Source organism: Xenopus laevis, chromosome 1L, assembly GCF_017654675.1.
Source record: "Xenopus laevis strain J_2021 chromosome 1L, Xenopus_laevis_v10.1, whole genome shotgun sequence".
Taxonomy (NCBI): domain Eukaryota; kingdom Metazoa; phylum Chordata; class Amphibia; order Anura; family Pipidae; genus Xenopus; species Xenopus laevis.
In genome coordinates, this window is record NC_054371.1 from 150,263,361 (window position 1) to 150,286,508 (window position 23,148).

At 38.5% G+C, this 23,148-nt stretch overlaps 1 protein-coding gene across 3 annotated transcripts in view; it reads right to left on the bottom strand.

Moving 5' to 3' along the window:
- The window catches only part of cdc42se2l.L (CDC42 small effector 2 like L homeolog), a 64,320-nt gene extending 41,525 nt beyond the window's left edge, over positions 1 to 22,795 (bottom strand). The window contains exons 1-2 of one of the 3 annotated variants that reach the window (XM_018259323.2): positions 22,452 to 22,786; positions 2,444 to 2,489 (exon numbers count right to left, since the gene is read on the bottom strand). The gene's annotated coding sequence lies outside the window, so the exon portion shown is untranslated. Of the gene's footprint in view, positions 1 to 2,443; positions 2,490 to 22,451 lie in introns of all 3 variants that reach the window. The other 2 variants (XR_005961601.1, XM_018259322.2) reach the window with 2 other exon arrangements.
- Between the last annotated feature and the right edge of the window lie 353 nt (positions 22,796 to 23,148).

The window sequence follows — 23,148 nt, forward strand, 5'->3', positions numbered from 1 at the left end:
TGTAGCCACGCCCTAGATTAACCAGCCAAACCAAACAATGCAGTGGCAAAACCCACTCACTGACAGTTGTACGGATTTGACAAAAACTGACCATTTTGTACAAAATTTTGCTTATTTTGAGAGAGAATTTACACAAATCACATTGACTGCATGAACAGTTTAATTTTATCTACATTTTCCAAAACATATGCAATTTACTCATCTAATGAATAAGATTTGAACTTAATTAACAAACAGCAATAATCTCATTATAACAAGGTAGATTTATTTTCCATTTCTTCTGTTTGTTGTATTTTCCTTGATAAAATAAGCAGCTAATTACAATTTGCTGCTATTTCCTCCAATATGCACGGCTTCTCATGCAGTTCAGATGGAGCTAGCCAAATGATTGCCGTGGGAGCTGATGCACAGTTAATTAAAGGTCACAAACCACAAAACTGCCATCCAATTAATGTGTGATTTATCAACTTGCTGAAAATTGTTTTTGCTATAGACACACAATCCATCTGTATTTGAATGTCAGAAGCAAAACGTAGTCAGTTTGTGTGTAAAAAGTTTAAGAAGATTTCCGGCAGTTATAATTTGTATTTTAGATTAGTGATCTCTACTGCAATAAATTTTTTGAGCTGTGTGGTCTTAGATTGCAACATGACAGATAAACAAAAGATAAATTAATAATACTAAAAAACTACAGACAGTTTACTGGTATCTTAGTGTATGTGAATGTGATAGGGTCCTTCGACTGGAAGCTGCACTGGGGCAGAGGTCCAAGTGAATGATGTATATTTGCTGTAAAGTGCTGCAGAATACAGATGCACTGTATAAATCAGGGATCCCCAACCTTTAGAACCCATGAGCAACATTCAGAAGTAAAAGGAGTTGGGGAGCAACACTAGCATGAAAAATGTTCTTTGGGTGCCAAATAAGGGCTGTGATTGGCCTTATAGTAGCCCCTATATGGATTGTCAACCAACATTGAGGCTCTGTTTGGCAGTACAACTAGTTTTTCTACAACCAAAACTTGCCTCCAAGCCTGGAATTTGAAAATAAGCACCTGCTTTGAGGACACGGAGAGCAACATTCAAGGAGTTGGAGAGCAACATGTTGCTCACGAGCTACTGGTTGGGGACCACTGGTATAAATAAAGGATAAACCAGTTGTCACAACAGCCCAGACCGAGAGCGTCACTGGGAGTGCGAAAATGCTCCAGTCGCATTACAAATCAAATTGTTGTGCGACTCCTTTTTTAGCTGGTGTGAACTTTCTCAAACATTCCTGATTGAGCTCTAACTAGATATCAGTCTGAAGCCTCAGGAAGATTGATTACCCGTCTGGCCAACTGGCAGTCTGTGTTTACCCATGAATCCATAGACGTGCAGATACAGTATATCCTTATGTCTAACGTTTGTTGCAATCTCCTGACATACCACTTACAATTAAGATTAAATAAAGTAGTACAAAGAACAAATCAGACATATGTTATTGAATTCAAAAGCCATTAATTCAAAGACAGCAATCATATGAAAGCTATGTTCGACAAATAGTCGTGACAGCCACCCACTGACTGATATCATCATATAGGCAATACATGCAGAGATATTAGCGCCTAACCTGTCCAATTGACTAAACAACCGATTGCTATTGCACAAACAATATTGGGACGATCCACACACGCTAAAAAATCGTATAAAGAGGAAGATTCGTACAATTATAGCTTTACATCTATGACCAGCTTTAGGGTTCTACTTCCACCTATTCACTAATGAATTCTCAAGAAATTCATTATTTTCAGGCATAGGAATTCAATCATTTGTGCCTGTGTACCTGTGATAATATACATATTTTATATCATGCTCTCAGGTTAAACATGGTTAGTAGGCCAAAGGCCTAAATGTCAGTGTATGTGTGCAAAAGGAGATTTTAGTGCTATACAGTAGAACCTTGATTTTACATTTGGCAGAAGATAGCGTCACACGGCACAAAATAGGGTTCTACAACAGGGTACGCTACAAAATCTCCTTTTTTGTTAAAATAAAAGAGTAGTTGGGAATAGTATCTGTAACCTTTTTTGAATACTTAAATTAAAAGGGAAATTTCACTGTACAACTATGGAAGATTGATAGTGCTACTTACAGGGCAATTCAATCCTATTTATGAATAGGGTTCCATTCACTTGAATTATCCTATAAAACGTTCAGTAACATTTGCCACATCCTCGATAATCTGAATAAAAGTGCCCATGCGTTAAAGAGGGAATACTGAATGCAATGAAAAATTCTTCAGAAGTGGCAATGTTATAAAAAAACAGATCACTTGCCTGACTGTCCTGGTCAATAATATTGACCAGGACATCTATCTATCTATCTAAAATGGAGTCCATAGATGGCCTTTCCGTAATTTGGAGCTTTCTGGATAACGGGTTTTCGAATAACGCATCCCATACCTGTACTCCAATGGCATCAATATGAGGTGTCTTCTGTTCACAACTCCTGAAATATACAATGAATTTAGTGGACACCACTTTTTAACTACAAAGCATGCCTTCTCTACATGTTTGCAAGTGGGGAGTACCATATCACGAATATTTACCGCAGGCTTAAATAAAGACTATTTCTTCTACTAGGAAGTACAGTCTAAGGACAGTAACTGCAGTACACAAAATGGCAGCTCATGGCCATACATATCAATGCAAAAATACAGAGAAGAGATGAGTTGCTTACAGTAATCTATCCAATCATACTTCTCCTTACTGGAATGAAAAAAAAAAGAAAGAAAGAAAGAAAGAAAGAAAGAAAGAAAGAAAGAAAGAAAGAAAGAAAGAAAGAAAGAAAGAAAGAAAGAAAGAAAGAAAGAAAGAAAGAAAGAAAGAAAGAAAGGACAAACCCTTCTTATACAAAGGACTTAGTTTGCAGTTTGAAGGTAATGCAGAATGGAAGGTAGCTCCAGACCAGCACACTGTTAAATATGCATATCTGCAAATTGCTTTCAGCACTTCTATCAACAAAATATCAGACATCTGCACCTGATCCCAGAAACCAATATTTCCAGATGCTAATTTCTTTCCTGAAGGCAACATAGAGAAGGCTTAATTTACACAAAACTAAACGTGAGAACAGGAAGGAGCACAGATGAGAAGGTTGTTCATATGTAAATTCCGAAGGATTCAGAAACAGCACTAATTGATCAAACATCTTGGCCCTATTTGGAAAGGTGTTAATCTCGCTGAGCACCCCTAATGTTTAAACATACAGCAGAGCCACAAATAGCCTATAAAATATATCCTAATAAATGGCATTAACAATGTCATCGGTGACATATAAGGTTCATGAAGCTCCTCAGTAACTTCTAATCTCATACTTTTCAATATAGGATGCATTTTTCTAGAAAGAATGCACTGGATACATGGTCAATATTACCTATCCGGCAGTTACAAACAACACTATATTTCAATAACACAGTGTGTTCACAGGTGCAATTGATGGAACATTTAGCATTATGACTGCTAAACTGACCACTGATACGATTTTTATTTATTCATGCAGTCAACAATAAACCGCATTAAAATTCATTAGATAAGTCATTTGTGTCACTGCATAAATTGTTCGTGAGCAGACTCAAATGCTATGAAAAAAGTGCTATTAAGGGACAGGACAGAAAAGCCAATGATCTAGGCTTCCATAACATCTTTCTCCATATTCTATAGAAGAGCAATTTTAAGCATTTAGTTTGATGGGATATTCTGCAAATACCATATTATTTTTGTACTAAAAATGTGTTATTGTTCTCATATTGATCCTGTTTAATACACCTTATTTAAATGAATCATCTTACTAACCAATCTGGCAAAAGGCAGTGTTTAAATTAATTGTTTTACTAACCAATCTGACAGAAGGCAGTACTAACAACCCAGCTAAGCTGCATTTATTAATACAATATAATGAAAATCTGAATATAGAAATCCCCAGTTTTTGTCCTGTAAAATGAGTTTGATACATAACTAAAATAAATGGAGTGAAAGCGTGATTGCGGCCCAGTGGTCTAGCGGGTCCCAAATATAAAATCTCATCACTGGACGTATTTGCTGGTTTTAGAGCCTAAAAAAGCCTGCGGCTTTATTGAAGGTGACCTTGTGGGCTAACCAGTTTGACATACGAAATAGCTTTCTTGCATGAGGGCAGGTATATGGGTAGTGGTATTCAAATATAGCTGAAAATGTTAAACATGCTTGCAGCCACAAATCCAAAATACATCTAAAAACACCACAGCTCCTTAATGCCTGAAATAAGAATACAGTAAACACTTTTCCTAGGAAATGGCAGGCTGCAGTACTCATCATAAATGCAACATAATCTTTACGAAATCGTTTAAGAGGCTTCTAGAACAGATAGATGTCTATAAAACAAGACAGTGTGCTTCTGTGCGAGGCAATGTTTGTGTGGTCAGAAGCTGGAACATCTTACATTAATGCCACTCTTAGAAACAAGCACAGCCTTGTTTGTCAACAACAGACTGAGCCATGGAGTCAGAGTGTTCTGGGCAAATCTATAATTTTTGTCACTGGAAGCATCACCCATGTGATGAAGTGTATGTGTTTGTAATAAATAAACAAAATAACTTTTGGAAAAAAGCATTCAACCAAAGTAGTCAAGTATGCAAATGGAATGAAAGTGGCAGAACTCAAATCCAACCAGACTGGGAGAGCTGAAATGAGTAAAGGTGTGGCCCCTAGTAGTATATGATCCATTATCCGGAAACCCATTATCCAAAAAGCTCTGAATTAAAGAAAGGTCTACTCCCATAGATTCCATTATAATCAAATAATTCACATTTTTTAATATGATTTCCTTTTTGTCTGTACTAATGAAACAGTACAGAACCTTGTACTTTATCCCAAGTAAGATATAATTAATCCTTACTGGATGCAAAACAGTCCTATTGTTTTTAATTAATGTTTACATGATTTTCTAGTAGACTTAAGGCATGGAGATCCAAACTACAAAAAGGATCAATTACCCTGAGCATTCTGGATAAAAGGTCCCATACCGGTACAGCGAGGCCCATTTTAATTTTGCTTTACCCTTACATGATCAGTCCCAAACCATTTTCCCAGACTTAGTGACAGTATAGCCCTGTATTATCCTTTGTTTAGGTGAAAACCAATTGCTTTCAAGTGGAAGTGATGTTTTCTAGCACAGCACAGTTCTGTATACACACCACATATCTTTCTGCAGGCGCATGACATATCTGACATATACAGGCCCTTCTGGTATCCTGTCATTAGGGCAGGAAGCACAAGATAACGATAAATATTACTTTTGTTTGTTTCATACATACAATATATATTCTAGGGATGCACCGAATCCAGGATTCAGTTCGGGATTCGGCCTTTTTCAGCAGGATTCAGATTCGGCCGAATCCTTCTGCCTGGCCGAACCGAATCCGAATTTGCATATGCAAATTAGGGGTGGAGAGGGATATCGTGTGAATTTTTTTCACAAAACAAGGAAGTAAAAAACTTTTCTCCTTCCCACCCCTAATTTGCATATGCAAATTAGGATTCGGATTAGTATTTGGCCAAATCTTTCACAAAGGATTCAGGGGTTCGGCCAAATCGAAAATAGTGGATTCGGTGCATCCCTAATATATTCAGACATATTTTACAGTAAAAAATTTTTGTTTATAGATATTTAAATACCATGTTACATATTTTCTACACTGTACTCTTCTATTAAAGCTTAAGGTACAATTTATTTTTCTAATTTTAGTCAATATATTCTTATAATACACAAAAGCCATGCATATCTTGTAAATTATATGCTTATAAACAGTGAGTTCTGATGTCATTTCTGTCACATGACTCACTGAAACTTGTGTACTATAATTTACAAGAGGGGTTACTTTATTCACTATATAAAAACCAAATATTACTCTAATTTTTTATGTAGTGCATTTTTTTGGGGGATATTACGCAACCTTATGTATACAGCAAACGTTTCCCATCATTGTATATGGATCTAGCTAGATGGCAACTTAAATGCCCTTCCCACGCGCACAAAACTTAGCAGCTCCCCAATTTGCAATTTAGCAGTCTGGTTGCTAGGGTCCATATTACCCTCAACTATGCATTGAGTTGAATAAGAGACTGGAATATGAAAAAGAGAGGATCTGAATAGAAATGATGAGTATTTAAAAGTAGCAATAACAATAAACATGTAGCCTTACAGAACATTTGTTTTCATATATGGGGTCAGTGATGCCCTTTTGAAAGCTGAAAAGAGTCAGAAGTTATCGAGGAGTTCCAGGACCATATAGAAGCACGAGGCCAAAGGCAGAGTGTTTTTACACAGGTCATGGAACTCCAAAGTTACTTCTAATATTGTCATATTTTGCAACAGGGGGTACTTTAATTTCAGTGAGTCATGTGACAAAAATGACATTACTAAACTCCCATTATAACTGATGACATGACATCACTAAGCACCGTTTATAAGGATATAATTAACAGGATATTCATGGCTCTTGTATATTATATGTACGCCAAAACGGTCTTGTCATATCACGTCTAGACTACTGTAACGCTCTATTAATTGGCCTTCCCACGCCAGAGACTGTCGCCTCTCCAGTCCATAATGAACACTGCTGCCAGGCTTATACACCTCAGCAACCGCTCCTCCTCTGCCATGCCACTCTGCCAATCCCTGCACAAGCTTCCGCTACCTTTCAGAATAAAATTCAAATTAATGATCCTGACATTCAAAGCACTTCATAACTCTGCTCCTCCCTACATCTCTGAACTTATCTCTATATACTGACCCAACCGCTTACTACACTCCTCTACTGACCTACCTTTCTGCTTTCAAGAAATCTCTTAAAATGCACTTAATTAGAGAAGCCTACCCTCACTCTGCTTAACTACCAAATTCAATACCACATACAGTACCAAATCTCTCCCACTTAATTCTGATATTGCCTACTCCCATACCTTGTGTCTTATTCCCTTCCCTTTAGATTGCAAGCACCTTTGCACAGGGCCTTCCTCACCTTTTGTACCTGTATTGGTTGTGATGTATGTAACTCCATATGTTTTGTATAAACACATTCACTTTACAGCGCTGCGCAAATTTGTTGGCGCTCTATAAATACTGTTAATAATAATAATAAAAAAACACTCGGCCTTCGGCCTCGTATTTTTATATGGTCATGAAACTCCTCGGTAACTTATAATATCCTTATATTTTACAAGAGGGGGTACTTTATTCATTATAATACACACGTTTCAGTGAGTCATGTGACAGAAATGACATCAGAACTCACAGTTTGTAACTGATGACATCAGAACTCACCGTTTATAAGGATATAATTTACAAGATATTCATAGCTTTTGTGTATTATATGTAGATAACTGATGCATATGCTACATATACTGGGGCTAGTAGCCTGTATCACCACTGCTCTTGGGCTCATGTCAGATGTGAGTTGTCCACCAGTGAAAAATTACCAAATGACTGGTTCCTGCAGCTTCCACTGACTTTAAAGTGAAATGAGTGGAAATACAAGAATGAACACTTTTCCACCCAAAAACCTCAACAGATATTTTTAGACAGAAAGAAGCTCATACCTGCACCTCTGTTTAGCGGAACAAGTCCTGCAGCAAATCACTGTGTACATGAGTATTGCTGTCTAAATAAGAATATACATACAAATGTTTCAGCATACCTCACGCTGATGCTCAAATGTACTAAAAGAAAATACCAACAGTCACCTTATAAGCTGAGCTATTTCCTGATAACTACATTATCTTGTGCAACATCTTGCCTCATTGATCAAAAATGATCCAGAAATATTTGTCCATTTACCATATACCATGGGGATAAACATCAAAACATAACTTGTCAAAAACAGCCATGGCCTATGATTTCCACAGTAACCTTTAGTTAGCTGACATCTCCGCCTTGCTAAAGCCTTATGATTTTGGGCTGAGTGTAACCAAAGGTCTTGGGAGCAATGCCAATTAGTGTCCTGCAGTCATCTGAGGTAAAATCATGCTCAACCAAAAAACAGAGGGTAAAGGTGGCCATACACGGGCCGATAAAAGCTGCCGACAGACCAAGTCGGCAGCTTATTGGCCCGTGTATGGGGGCCCCCGACGGGCTTCCCCGATCGAGATCTGGCCGAAAGTCGGCCAGATCTCGATCGGATGGGGTTAAAAATCCCGTCGGATCGCGGCCGCATCTGTTCGTTGATGCGGTCCCGCGATCCGACCGCCCGTTTGGCGAACGCTAGGATCCGATCGTTGGGCCCTAGGGCCCACGATCGGATCAGCCCGATATTGCCCACCTCAAGGTGGGCATATCGGAGGGAGATCCGCTCGTTTGGCGACATCGCCAAACGAGCGGATCTATCCGTGTATGGCCACCTTAAGGTCAAACCAGGCAAATCACTCAATAAGATATTATAGCATCAATTCTTAATATGTCTTTCTGGAATAGTAAACCGTAATTTTCTATTTTGAGATCCATTTGCTTCTGTGCAATTTGTTGTTTACACTACCATGAATTGTGCTATATATATATATATATATATATATATATATATATATATATATATATATATATATATATATATATATATATATATATATTCAGCAATGTCAGCACTCCCTCAAAAGAATAGGCATTAATGGAGAAAAATTGATACTTTAATGAGCTAGGCACAGAGCTGAGTATGAATTATGCAAGGAAATAGCATAGATAATGAGTTAAAAAGCCAAACAATATTACATTGGCGTACCTGAACAAGACTATGCGTTATGGACAATTAACAGCCTATGAAACATGCTAAATCTGCAATGAAAACAGGCCTCTAACGTATCCTTCTTGCCTCCCACACAACAGGTTGCCATGGAGATGTGTCATTCTACTAAATTTATTTACCAGTACCCGGGCAAGTTGGTTAGGGTGTGCTCCTCCATGTTTTTATATATGTATGTATGTATATATATATATATATATATATATATATATATATATATATATATATATATATATATATATATAAAACATTTTTTTTTTTTTTATACAAAGACCTGTTGTTTGGTGCGGTTTTCTTTTTGATTATATATATATATATATATATATATATATATATATATATATTTATGCGTAGGGTTGCACACCGCTTCAACTGTTGAGTACCCAGGTGCACGGCAAAATCATGTGTGTAGCATTCAAAAAGACCAGCAACACTGGGAGTTTTGGTGAAACAAATCAAATGTCTATATTTTTTTAAAGTGCATATACAGCCAACGTTACGTTTCAGGTCCCCTCTGGGACCTTTCTCAAGATATATATATAGATAGATAGGTATGGGACCTGTTATACAGAATGCTTGGGACCTAGTGCTTTCTGGATAACAGATCTTTCCATAATTTAGATCTTCATAGTTTAAGTCTACTAGAAAATCATGTAAACATTAAAAAACCCCATTAGGTTTGTTTTGCTTCCAATTAAGGATTTATTATATCTTAGTTTGCATCAGATACAAGATACTGTTTTATTATTACAGAGAAAAAGGAAATTGTTTTAAAAATTTGGATTATTTGGATATAATGGAGTCTATGGGAGACTTTCTGGATAACGAGTTTATGGATACCAGATCCTACACCTGTATGTGTATAAATAGTGAATAAAGTACCCCCTCTTGTAAAATATAAGGATATTATAAGTTACCGAGGAGTTTCATGACCATATAAAAACACGAGGCCGAAGGCCGAGTGTTTTTATACAGGTCATGGAACTCCGAGGTAACTTCTAATATCCTCATATTTTGCAACTGGGGGTACTTTATTTATTATAATACACAAATTTCAGTGAGTCATGTGACAGAAATGACATCACAACTCACCGTTTATAACTGATGACATCAGAACTCACCGTTTATAAGGATATAATTTACAGGATATTCATGGCTTTTGTGTATTATATATATATATACTTCCAAATGAGTATCCGCACTCCAAGGCCAATAGCTTCTGCAAAGTGAGGGGTGCACGGTAATTTTGTATACACCAATTATTCTCAGACCAGCACTCCCTGTTATAAAAATTCAATTGTTTATTATTACATGGTATCTATGCCCGACGTTTCGGTCCCCATTTGGACCTTTTTCAAGGATGATACAAAACATTAAAAAACTCACATTAAATAACAAAGTGCATAATTTCAGTGCCCTCTTGCAATTAACTCATCAATGCAAATCATGTGTTCAATTGAATATCCATTAACAAATGGTGAGTGATTATTTGCGGTGAAAATATCATATTTGCCATCCATATATCAAACATATATAAATATAAATATGTGTTTATTAAAAATGTATATAAACACATATTTATATACGTTATATACACTATGAAAATAATGGAATTAGGAGATGGAGAAAGTAAAAATAAAACATATCGAAAACCACGCGTCCCCATAGCACAGAAAGACGGAATAAAGGAAGTGGACATGCGCAGCAGAAACCAAGCCTCTGAGGAAGTCGCAAGACGGAACGCGTAAGACAGGTGACGTCACTGGAAGGCGCCCAGCATCACACACGAGGAAAAGACGCTGCAAATTGATATCTTATGTTTGTGAGTACCCACCTAAACAAGTCTCCCTAAGGAAAGTTTTTTAATCCTTTGGTGGTGGTTAATACTAGGGATGCACCGAATCCTGGATTCGGTTCGGGATTCTGCCTTTTTCAGCAGGATTCGGATTCGGCTGAATCCTTCTGCCCAGCCGAACCAAATCCAAATCCTAATTTGCATATGCAAATTAGGGGCGAGGAGGGAAATCGCGTGACTTGTTGTCAGAAAACAAGGAAGTAAAAACGGTTTTCCCTTTCCCACCCCTAATTTGCATATGCAAATTAGGGTTCGGATTCGGTTCGGTATTCGGCCGAATCTTTAGCGAAGGATTCAAGGGTTCGGCCGAATCCAAAATAGTGGGTAACACTTATAAGGTGGAGTTAATTGTTTGTTTTTTTTACACAAGAGGTGGCAACATTGTAAAACAATATTACTCTATATTCTGTTTTGTCTGTCCCCTGTGCCTTTGGCGCTGGCTTTTCATTTTTAGTGATTTTTTTCAGACTTGAAGGGATACAAGTAGGAGCCGGCTGGGTTTTGTGGACACAATTAAACCTTGGGATTTTTTTCCTAGGATACTTTCTAAACTAGTAATGGGCCTGCTCCAAACTGCTGCCGTTAAAAGTAGAATGCATCAAATTGTCAAAGAATGCCATTGTATGAGGCAGCCATAAGGTTTGCTTTTACTGGAACCAGGGTCCCAAACCATAAACGATATGCCTAGCCATTATTTCCCCCTCTACCACATACAGTAATTGGCATTACCGCATTACATAGGGAGGCAAATAGGGTTCAGTGAGAATACACCACTCCAGGTAATGCTTGCCATTGCACATAGTGAGGTTAGGCTTTTGTGCAGCTACTTGCCAATAAAAATCCTTGTTTAAAACAAATTGTACTTGTGCTGACGTTGCTTCCAAAGAGAGTTTGGAACTTGGCAGTTAGTATTCCAGAGCTCACTTTTACAAGGGTGTCTCAATTCTTTTGGCCATATGGTGGTGTTTAGAGGTGTGTTTATCTATTTATCAGCAGATGTGCCATGAACAGGAGATGAACCGCCCTCTCTCTTCCGTTCTAATCCTCTCTTTTGGGAAATTTGCCAAATGAGTTGATTAATATCATATGGTGATTCTGGAAAATATCCAGCCTTTAGGCCCATGAGCTGTTTGGTTGGGTATGATAATTTAACTCTTCCCTATTTAATTACAATGGATTCTACTGCACAATTTGTCATCTGAACACACAAAATGAAGTGCTTGCCAGCTATATAAATTACTATTAATAACTTTAACTAGATAATTGACAGCCTCCAGCATGTAAACATAAGGTTGCTTACACAAGTAACAAGCCCATGCTTCCTGTAAAGTTTTGAACCCAAACAACTAGTTTTGTTTACAGGAAGTGAGTTCTATACTTGTGCTCTTTGTAGCTGTATATTCCTCAGGCTTCTGTTTTTTTATAGCCACGATAACTTTCTGTGTGAAAGTATAAGTATGCTTAAAAATTGGATACATAGATTTATTAAGGCTTGAGTTGTGTTTTTTCGAGATTTATTATACCCCAACCCTGAAAATAGATTCAATTTGAAAATAAACCATGTAAAACCTGTCACGGTCATGTAGAAGTCAATGGTAGAGGTCCCTTGAACCATTTAAAGATGTTAATAGCCTTCATGATGTTTTTTTCTGAAGGGTTTCACTCAAAAACTCAATCAATTTGAGTTATTTTTGCTGAAAACTCGATCAATTTGCGTTTTTCTGGTCATTAACCCCTGAACTCTCTGATTCAAGTTTTTTTCTTAAATTAGAAACCATTCGAGTTATGAGTTCATTTGATGTCTAAGAAATTCTAAAATTTGACCTTTGATAAATAACCCCCTTAATTTCCACTTATGTTTCCCTATTGCCTCCAATGTCCTCTATACCAAATTTGCAAAATGAAAAGCCATTTTTAGAAATTGATGTAAATCGTGTATAACCTGTAGGTGCAATAACTGATGACTATTATTTTCTTTTTGCTGCTGTAGTACGTTAATATTGGGGTTCTATTAGGAGAATCTGAATAGTTCATAGATTGCTACTGGTATCTAACAACCAGCTATAGCAACCAATCAGCAGGTACTGGTCAATCAGCAGGTAACGGTCATCTGTTAAAGGGGTTGGTCACCTTCTAAATCTTCAGTTGGTTTCACATTGTTCACCATAAATACTTTTTCAATTACTTTTTATTTGTGATGGTTTCTCAAATATTGAAGTGTAAAGTTTCATTATTCACCTTCTTATCATTTTCTAAACAGCTTTTCTGCTTGGTGCTGTCAATTCGAAAATTTTGTCTCAAGTTCAGCAGCGGGATGGCTTCGGCTTTCTGAAGTCGCCCGAAGTTTCCTCGTGAGGCAACTTCGGAAAACGAAGCGTTCCGAGGGTTCCGGCGATTTACATTCTAGCAGGTGGGAAGGCAGTTCAGGGAGATTAGTTGCCCAAAGAAGAAGCGATTTGTCACTGAGCGACTAATCTGAAATAGCAGTGTGTGTCTCTGCCCTAACACTGAATCCAGTTGGTGAGTGCTGACTTCTTATCCTTTATACCTGCTGAGCACAGCTGTTTGATCGATACTATAGTTGCTCATATCCCACAGCTGCTGCTGAGAAATATATCAACCAATGTAGCAAATGGTAACAATTCAGCATCTGCACCTGGATTACTGAACTGCCAGATTGAAACACTAGAGACAGGAAATTGAACTTCAAACTTAAATTTTGGAAAAACAGTAAAAAAATAAAACACTGAAAGAAACTGAAAAAAGACTTTACTTATGGTGAACTATCCGAAGACAACTGCACAGAAAAAAAGTGTTTGGAAAGTGAAGAACCCCTTTAAAAAGCAAACATCCTATCAGTTGCTATTGTTTACTGCACCTGGACAAACCAAGTGCTTTTTTTACATATAGGGGTATAATTCTTTGCAGGTAAATGACACAGTGATGCTTTCAGTCAATACCTTTTTCTGCAGTACTGAACATTTAAAGGGTGAACTGTCTCTCTTGTTTGATTCTTTTGATGAACTTGTCTACAGTATTTATATACAGAGTTTCCACCTGGTGAAACTTGTTTAACAAACACACATACCTAGCAAGCAGACAACAGCGTCAGAGCCTAGAATGCCATACCTAAACAGACAGCAGCAGACAATGAAAGTTCAACCTACCTTTGTCTTGCTATTTCATTCCGTGTCTTCTCTATGAACAATGTTCTGTTTATTGGCTATGATAATTTAATTACAGGAACAATATGCAATTTTAGCCAGAAAATTATAAAATACAATCAGTTACCTACAATGGCTGCAATCCAATTTTTTGTGTAAAAATAAAATGATCGAGAAGATGAAAACATTATGATGAAAGTTTAAAAGATCTACAAAACCACTAGTGGGTCTATATAATTTCTGCAACAACAAAATGCAACAGGATATGGAAGAAAAAGGTTTATGATGGCTTCACAAGAAAATGCAGGTGCCTGGAAGTAAGCAGAGGTGACTTCCTTGAAAATTATACATTGTCAGAAATGGAGAGCTTAAAACCCCGAATAAATACCTTCTGCGGTACCTAGTGCTGTACTGAAGGACCCACGCCTGCTTCAGGGTCAAGTAATCCAGTTAAAGCAGATATCAGCAGCACACTGTAGATTTGCATAAGCGTGAAATTTATTGTGTTTTAACACAATAAATTTCACGCTTATGCAAATCTACAGTGTGCTGCTGATTTCTGTTTTAACTGTTTTCCTTGAAAATTATAGGAATAGAAGGGAAAATTCTCTGCTCTTTCTTTACTGTAATGAACTTTTTATGTGTATGCAATAATTATTACCATTTCTTATAATTTCTTCCCCCATGTGCCACAGGGCAAAGCAATAAACTATTCAAAAATGGTTTAAGGGATTTATTTTGAACACAGCAGGTTGCATTTACTAGACATGACAAGTTCTTTAAAAAAAAGTTCTTAAAATTAGGGATGAAATGAATCCAGGATTCTGTCTTTTTCAGCAGGATTCAGCCGAACCGAATCCGAATCCTAATTTGCATATGTAAATTAGGGGCAGGTAGGGAAATCATATGACTTTTCGTCACAAAAGAAGAATTTTTTCTACTTATTTGCATATGCAAATTAGGATTCGGATTCGGTTAGGTATTTAGCCAATTCTTTCACCAAGGATTCGGGGATTCGGCAAATCGCAAATAGTGGATTCGGTGCATCTCTAATTAAAATTATAGTCTAATATTTTCTTGAAAAGTTATTGAAGTTTGAGGATGAAATAGGAGTTAAAAATATTAGTAGAGCACTATCACTCTTTCACAAGATTTGGATACCATTCAATTTTTCCATAGGGCTGAAACAGAAAAGGACCCATGACTGATTTTTGAGACTGATTTTAGAAACAGAATTTTTAATCGAAGCACATCTCAAATTAAAATTGTTTCCAAATCTCAAGATATAATTAAATAAAATAAAGCCACAATTACAGAAAATCGCTTAAATGGGGTGGTTCACCTCCTTTAGTATGTTATAGAATGGCCAGTTCTAAGCAACTTTTCATATGGTCTTCATTATTTTTTTTTAATATATATATATATATATATATATATATATAGTTTTTGAATTATTTGCCTTCTTTTGACTATTTCCAGCTTTGAAATGGGAGTCACTGACACCATGTAAAAAGGAAATGCTCGGTAAGGCTACAAATGTATTTTTATTGCTACTCTTTATTACTCATCTTTCTATTCAGGCCATTTCTTTTCATATTCCAGTCTCTTATTCAAATCGCTGCATGGTTGCTAGGGTATTATAGACTCTAGCAAACAGATTGTTGAAACTGCAAACTTGAGAGCTGCTAAATAAAAAGCTAAATAATTACAAAAAACACGAATAATAAAAAATTAAAACCAATTGCAAATTGTCTCAGAACATCAATCTCTACATTATACTAAACGTTAACTCAAAGGTGAACAACTGCTTTAATAAAGCTAAATATAACTGTAAGCATGCAGCAGCTTTGTAGCTAACTGCTTAAAGGAAAACTATACCCCCAAAATGAATACTTTAGCAACAGATAGTTTATATCAAATTGAATGACATATTAAAGAATCTTACCAAACTGGAAGATATATTTACATAAATATTGCCCATTTACATCTCTTGCCTTGAGCCACCATTTCGTGACTCTATCTGTGCTGCCTCAGAGATCACCTGACCAGAAATACTACAACACTAACTGTGACTGGAAGAAGTGAGGAAGCAAAAGGCAGAACTCTGTCTGTTAATTGGCTCATGTGACCTTACATGTGGTTTGTATGTGTGCACAGTGAATCGTACGATCTTTATTTTTTAAAATGGCAATTTTCTATTTATGATTACCCAATGGGACATACTACTAAAAAAGTATATTATTATGATAATGGTTCATTTACATGAAGCAGGGTTTTACATATGAGCTGCAGACCTACATTGTTTGGGGGGTATAGTTTTCCTTTAAGTATATTTTTGTAGCAAAAAAAATACTTGATCGCCTATTCTAATAGATTCGCCTGGAATTTGAAATATCCCAAGAACATTTCTTGTAGGTGGGCTTACACCAACCACCATATTTTCTTTATGAAATCACTCTCTATAATTCACTTGCTCACAAAACGTCAGCAAGCAAAGGTGAGCAGATGAGCTTATGAGAGGTTGAGTAATCCTGACAGATGCACCTATGCTGCAGGCCAGTCTATCTGTGCTTCTGTGAAAGTCTTCTCAGAAGGGGAGCTGTAGGATTCTCCAAGGAAAGGGAACACTTCTATAATCTGAACTAGCACCCAAATCTGACCTGAGGGAGCTATGGAATCTTGTTATGTAGCCATCTGCCAGTAATGTTTACAAAAAGATCTAAAGTTAAAGGGGATCTAATTATTGTTGCTCATTCACATACTATATTCACATTTTGCTGTACTACAAGTTCCAGCACACACATTATCAATGATTAAAGCATGCTGGTAAACCAGTTTCTCATTGTTGAATATAATCACAAACCAAACGTATAGGTTACTGTGGGGTACTGGAATGGGGGCAAACACTGCACATCTTACAACATTCCTCCATATCGCTCTGCTAGGGATTTTTGTGAAGATGTATTTAATACAAAACAGGGGTGGATTTCTCCAGTGTTTGCACTGCCAGGCACTGTTTTGGACTGTCTGCAGACACACAGAGGATATTTGGTGAGGAAACGTGCGAGTATTCATTTTCAGAACAAAATTTTTGGTTGTGCATGGGCCCAAGCAGTGCCTGTTATTGGCAGACAATGACCTCCTATGGTGTCAGTCACAGTAGATTGTTAGCTGCTATTCTCACTAGCAACTTTCCAGCAATGCTTACTTATCCCTGAAAAATATACTAGCCTCTACCACTAACCCAAGACACATCAGACAACAGTCACAAGTATGTGGTGTGACATAGAAATTAACTTATGGTAGTGGGGGCAGCCCCTTAGGACAAATGCCCTTTCTGGACAGCCCTAAAACACAAAGTACAGAATATGGAAAGTCTTAATAATCTACTCTCTATTCTTCCACCTTTTCAAATTAATTTAGACAATACAAAGGAGTTATTTTCTAAAAACAGAACTCTTTAGAATAAGCAAACAGGCCAAACAAGGTTACTTCCTTAATAATCTGTGTAGCAAGTCTCAGTCTAGCTGTTGAAAGGAATACAAGTCAGTTTTCTAAATCTATAATGGAAAAGAAAATCGAATCTCGTCTTTATTTTTAAAAAGGGAAGGATGTTCAGAATGGTGTTGTGTGCTACACGTTTTAGACAGACAAGTAATACAGAAATAAAACTCCCTGCAGAACATTTGATATGGTGCATTGTTTAGTTTATTTCCTTTGGAATGCTTTGTGTGATGACAAATACAATAATAATTAGTCTCACCACCTTAATTAACGGTAACCACATGGTTGATCTGACACTCAGGTCCTTCATTTCCCTAAAACTCTGCAAGCTCTTTTAGAAGTCATCACCAAATAATAGTACTCAACCCAATACTGAATGCATTGCCCTTTGTTATGAGGTAATCTATATATCTAGAAAGCAGACTGTCCATTATATTGTCCAGGCAAATCATTAGGGGTTAAGCATGGTCACAGATAGTAAGATAGTCTTGCTTGATGAGGATCGTTCAATTGATGATTCAATTGTTTGGCCCCACCAATCGAAACATAATGGGGGGTCTATGGAAAGGACCAGAAGGAGAAATGTGGTCCTCTCCTGACCAGATATCTGCCTAATTTTTTGGTCAACTCCCCTGTGACATGAATAATACGAGCGTTTTTACGACCACAGATTTTACATACACTTCATAAAAGCTTTCTAGATTTCTGTGCTCCTTACTAATCAAAGCTTGTAACTTTGCTATATGACACACCCAACAAGTAAACAAAACTGCCTATAAATGCACTTAACAGCTCTGCTAAAATGACCCTATTTTATTCTGTGCAGCAGAGCTTATTTTAAACTTATAACATAAAGGCAAAAGCAAAAAAAATCCTTAATTTCACTCACACACGGCTAGCCAAGCCCACCATACTTTGTTACACTCTTGGAGCTCATCATTATTTCCTTTTACCTCAGGTGCATAGGCATATAGGCACAAACTCATTGTGCTAGAGAAAAGCTGTGCCCGGCCCTAATAAATCACTAAAGATGCTAATAATAAAATATAGCAAAAGCAAAACTGCACCATCCGCATAGTGCTGCTTAATGTTTTGTCACTGTCTGTGCCAGCTATATTCCACAAACAAGGAAAACAAGGTCAGGCATCATGTCAAGCAGGCTAATCAAAGCATGATGCACATTCACATACGGTATATTTATACATAAACATACAGATGTTAACAACAGGGTGGCACCAAGACAGGCAGGATTTATTTATCTAGTATATGGAGTGGTTCACAGAGATATTTGCACTGATTTTATGCCTATTTCTGCCTTGCCCCTATGTCCTGTCCTGTGTGTTAAATGCCCCATGACAGTGGGCACAGAAGTGTAATTGCCTAAACAAAAAAAATACCTCTTGATTGAAGCTTTGCCAAAACCATAGCTCCCCATCATAAGCCACTTCTGGCTTGGATATACTGTAGCTCTCTGAAGGGAGACACGCTGAGTTCCAATGATGCAATTTGGCAATGCTTTATGTTATGCTTGATGCTGAAATATCTGAAATGCAGCCTCCTGATGTACTATTGTAACTAGGTGATCCTCCAGCTGTGACAGAACAACTGCCTTCCACCTTGGCTGGAAGCACTTGAAGTTCTGTGATAGATGGAGTGTCATCTGCTCACACTGAAGAACATGCATATTTCTATTACCTAAAAGCACATATCAGAAAGTGGTCCTCCAGCTGTCACTGAACAAAAACTACTTCTAGCCAAGGGTGAAGGCACTTCTTGTTCTATTACAGTTGGAGGTCCACCACCCTATGTGTGTAATTAGATAATAACAGCATGATTGTGGGAAGAAACTAAAGCAGTAATCTGTGACTGCAAAGTGTTTATCGAGGTGGTGCTATCCATCACCTCTTGGCAGTTAAGGAGTACTGCTTTCTTCATACAATCATGCTATTATTTGACTGGTTCGACTGGAGATCAGCCCAGGATACTCTATGGTAGAAAACAAACTTTACTGAATTGTGTGCTATAGCTATTATTTGTTCTTGTTATTAGCTAATGGCAAGATAGCAAGATGCTCATCTATGTGAACAGGTGACCCTCCAGTTGTCACAGAAATACAACAGCTTCCATCCAAGGTAGTAGTTCTGTGATTGCTGGAGGGATGGCTAGTCACAATACTTCATAAAGAAGTCCAACTGAGTGGAGCAGACATTACATGGAGTAGAGATTGGCCTGAAAATGCACGCTTTCACATTGTTTAGCCAGATCTGGTCAGCAGGTGGAAAGAAGCATTTAATACTCTATGTGAGCCCTTTTCCCTTACAGTTTAAGGGAAAGCTTCCATTCTACTAAGTAGGAACATTCCGCGACAGATCAGTGTGCCTTGGGGTAGAATTTTGGTTGGTATTGCAGAATTCTGATTGTCACACAGTTAAGACCACTTCCTGTGTGAGAATGAAAGGACACACTCAGGCCTCAATTCAGCTTAATAAAGAGAAGTTAACATTATTTTAAGGCCCTGGGCACTAATGATGTGCGGGCCGACCCGAGGGTTTACCTGCGGGTCAGGCAGGTTCGGGCCAACCCCTGGATGAAATGCGCGGGTCGCAGGCAGGTGCGGGTTGAGCTCTTCTCCCGCTCTCCGCGACCTAGTACTGCAGGCTTCCGGCACTGGAATTTATAGACTTCCGCCTGCCACGCCCCTTTTGTGATGTCACTGCGGGGCGGGCGAGGGTCTATAAATAAAGGGGAGCAGTGGGCCCGGGTCGGATGCAGGTAGGGAGCGGGCGGTTTAGGGTCGGGTGCGGGTCGAGAAATACTCAACCCGCACATCGCTACTATTGGCTCCACTGCTCTCTCTCTCTGCCTTTTGTAGGCAGAGGGAGAGAAGCGGAACCACTCTCTTTCGCAGCTGTGTATCTGCACTGACAAGTACAGCTTCCATCTGAGTGCAGGCACAAGGAGCAAAGCAATCGGGCCACTCAGGTGGAAGCTGTACTTGTCAGCGCAGATACACAGAGCTCCAGAAGAGAGCAGATCCGCTTTGATTTGCCTGCCTACAAAACGCAGGTGGCGAACAGCAGAGCAAATGATTTGTGTGCCCAGGGCCTAAGATGCCGACACCAATTTTCTATGACAATTAACACATGTTTTTTTTGTGTGTGGTCTTCACTGGTGGGCAACTGCCATTCTACCATATGTTTTTGAGGTATAAGTGACAGCAGCCAGAGCTTTGCAAAGTAATGGGTGGCGTTTGAGAGGCTTTACATCATAGTGAGGAGAAAAGTCCTGTATAACTGGTAAATGGAGAACAGGTGAACAGGTGACTCTCCAGTTGGTCCAAAAAAAATCCCATCATGCCATTAAATCTGATTTTTTTTTAGAGGCAATTAAATGTAAAGTGATATGGTAACTTCACAATAAAATACCAGCTCTTTGCGCTTTCTGCAGCTGCTATTGCAGTTTTGGAACAAATGACAGAGCAATGGGCATGAAACTGGCTAAACCACAGCTGATAGAGTGGCAGAAACTTACAAACACACCGAAGTCTTTGAAATCTAAAGATGTACACCAAACATTCTGTGTAAGATGCTGTACTGAACCCTGCCATAAAGCACAACTAGGATCAGGAAGGAAGTTAATACAAGCCACAAGACTACCAGGAATGAGTCAAGTGAATGACATTTAAAGAACAGCATTACCTGACTAAATGTAATGACAAGGTATCAAACAGAGCAATGCTGTTGTGCAGGGTCCCCCCTTTAGTTTCAATCATATATTAAGGTCAGCTGAAGTAAAAAATATTTTAAAACTAGCTGACAGGAATGTGGCAGATTGTTTGATGCCCAGGATAAAACATGGCAAACAAAAAAAAAAAAGAGGTCATAACAATCACAGAGGCTGTAGACTTGCAATGAGCAACTAGCAGAGATCAACCAGATGACAGATACACGAAAGAGAACAGGGGACCTAAAAACGCAAAAGATCTCCCCACCTTTATACACTAAATGGATCCATCTATAGACAATCATTTCACCAAGACTTTGTTTGCGCACACACACAGACTCTATGACTCAGGGCTGTCACACCTCTAGCCAGCTGGCAATTGAATTACAACTCCCAGCAGCAGTCCTCGACAGCAGAAGGCTGTCAATTTTTTCCCGTGAGATACAGCTCATTAGGAAACACAGTTCAGCTATCCCTGGTATATCTGAATACATAAGGCATTTATAGAATTTGATTTGGAAGGCAGGTATGCCGAGTAGGCACCACAGACAATCATAAATGGATACTGTTGAGAAAAAGGCAGCTCTGTGTCATAAATTTAATTTAACTATTTTAACTATTTGCCAACGACAACCAATTGGCAATTAGCTTTGAACAATTTCCTGCAAGTTAAAAAAAAAATGAAAGCAACAATCTGATTGCTGTGGGTAACTGTGTCGGTGCACAAATCAGCGCACATAACCTTGGGCAGCATCTTCCTTTCCCAGTTTAGATTGCAAGCTCTTCCTTCTTTACCTATTATATCAGTTGTATGTCTGTATTTAATCTGTTTGCTCAATATATAAACTCATTTAATGTACAGCACTGGGTAATATGTTGGCGCTTTATGTATCAATATCTACAGCATGAATGCTTTTTAACCGCATATATGCATAGCTACACATGTACACACCCAGGGATGATGCTAGCACAATAAATACATGGAAAACCAAGACAGTTGGGAGAATTTGATGGATTTCCCATCACAAGCAAAGAAATATCTCCATAAATGATGTAAATCATTGCCCTTAATCTGCAACTGATCATCAGAGTAAGATATAATATGTTTAATTTGGGCCTAAAAGGAAAGTGCAAATCCTGGCACGGACTGAGTACCCGTCAATATCAGAGTGCCAGAGTATCTGACCCCTTTACGCAGTAGGGGGTCGCAGACAACAGAATGGCCAGGCATAGCAATCGCTCTGCTCTCTATTGGGCTGCTGGGTAATGATGCTGTCCGGCCGGCATTGGCACAGGAGCAGCTTTCCCTTTCTGCCAGAGTCACAGTGGGAATGCACAGATCCAGTGTGTATGTAACCACAGCTCTACTAATACATAATTCCTCTTCTACTCACCAGATCGCTTCTCGCAGATCCGCTTTGTGCAGCCCAGCAGAGATGGATGTGCGTGGGATTCACTGTGGTACCCCCGTCTCAGTGCAATCAGTGCAACGCGCTGAAAACCGCAGCCCCCGGCTACTTCCCAGATAGGCAGAGCCAAGCTACCGCTGGGACTGGCACGGGCTTTGCCTGCAATCTGGATGGGAGAGAAGCTGGAGACTCTACACTAATGCTAAGGATGAAGTGATGAGAAAAAGAGAAGTGAAGATGGCTGCTAGAGAGTGATTGAATGGCTCTGAAATCCCCTCCTCCGCCGCCTCCTCCTCCTCCTCCCAGCACTGAGTGAGTAATCGGGGCTGCAGTGCTGCTGGGAGGAGACAGAGCCGGGGTGGGACACTGGCTCACAGCACAGCCCTGCACTACACTCAGCGGCCACAGGGGGAGCAGGGCGGATGCTTATGGATTGTTCGCCTTTAAAGGATAAGTAAACCTTTAAAATAAGTGAATGTAAAATTAACGAGGGTGCTGTTCTAAGAAATTTTGATATGTACATTCATTATTTATTTTGTTTTTATTCCAAGATATTAAGGAATACGTGTCCTGTTAGCATTAATGAATTTTGTTACAACAGCGCCACCTGCTGGTCAGTTTCCCACCAGTCTGACCACCAAGTAGTCAAGGAAGTTGTCAGGAGAAATAAAGAGGCTGCTCT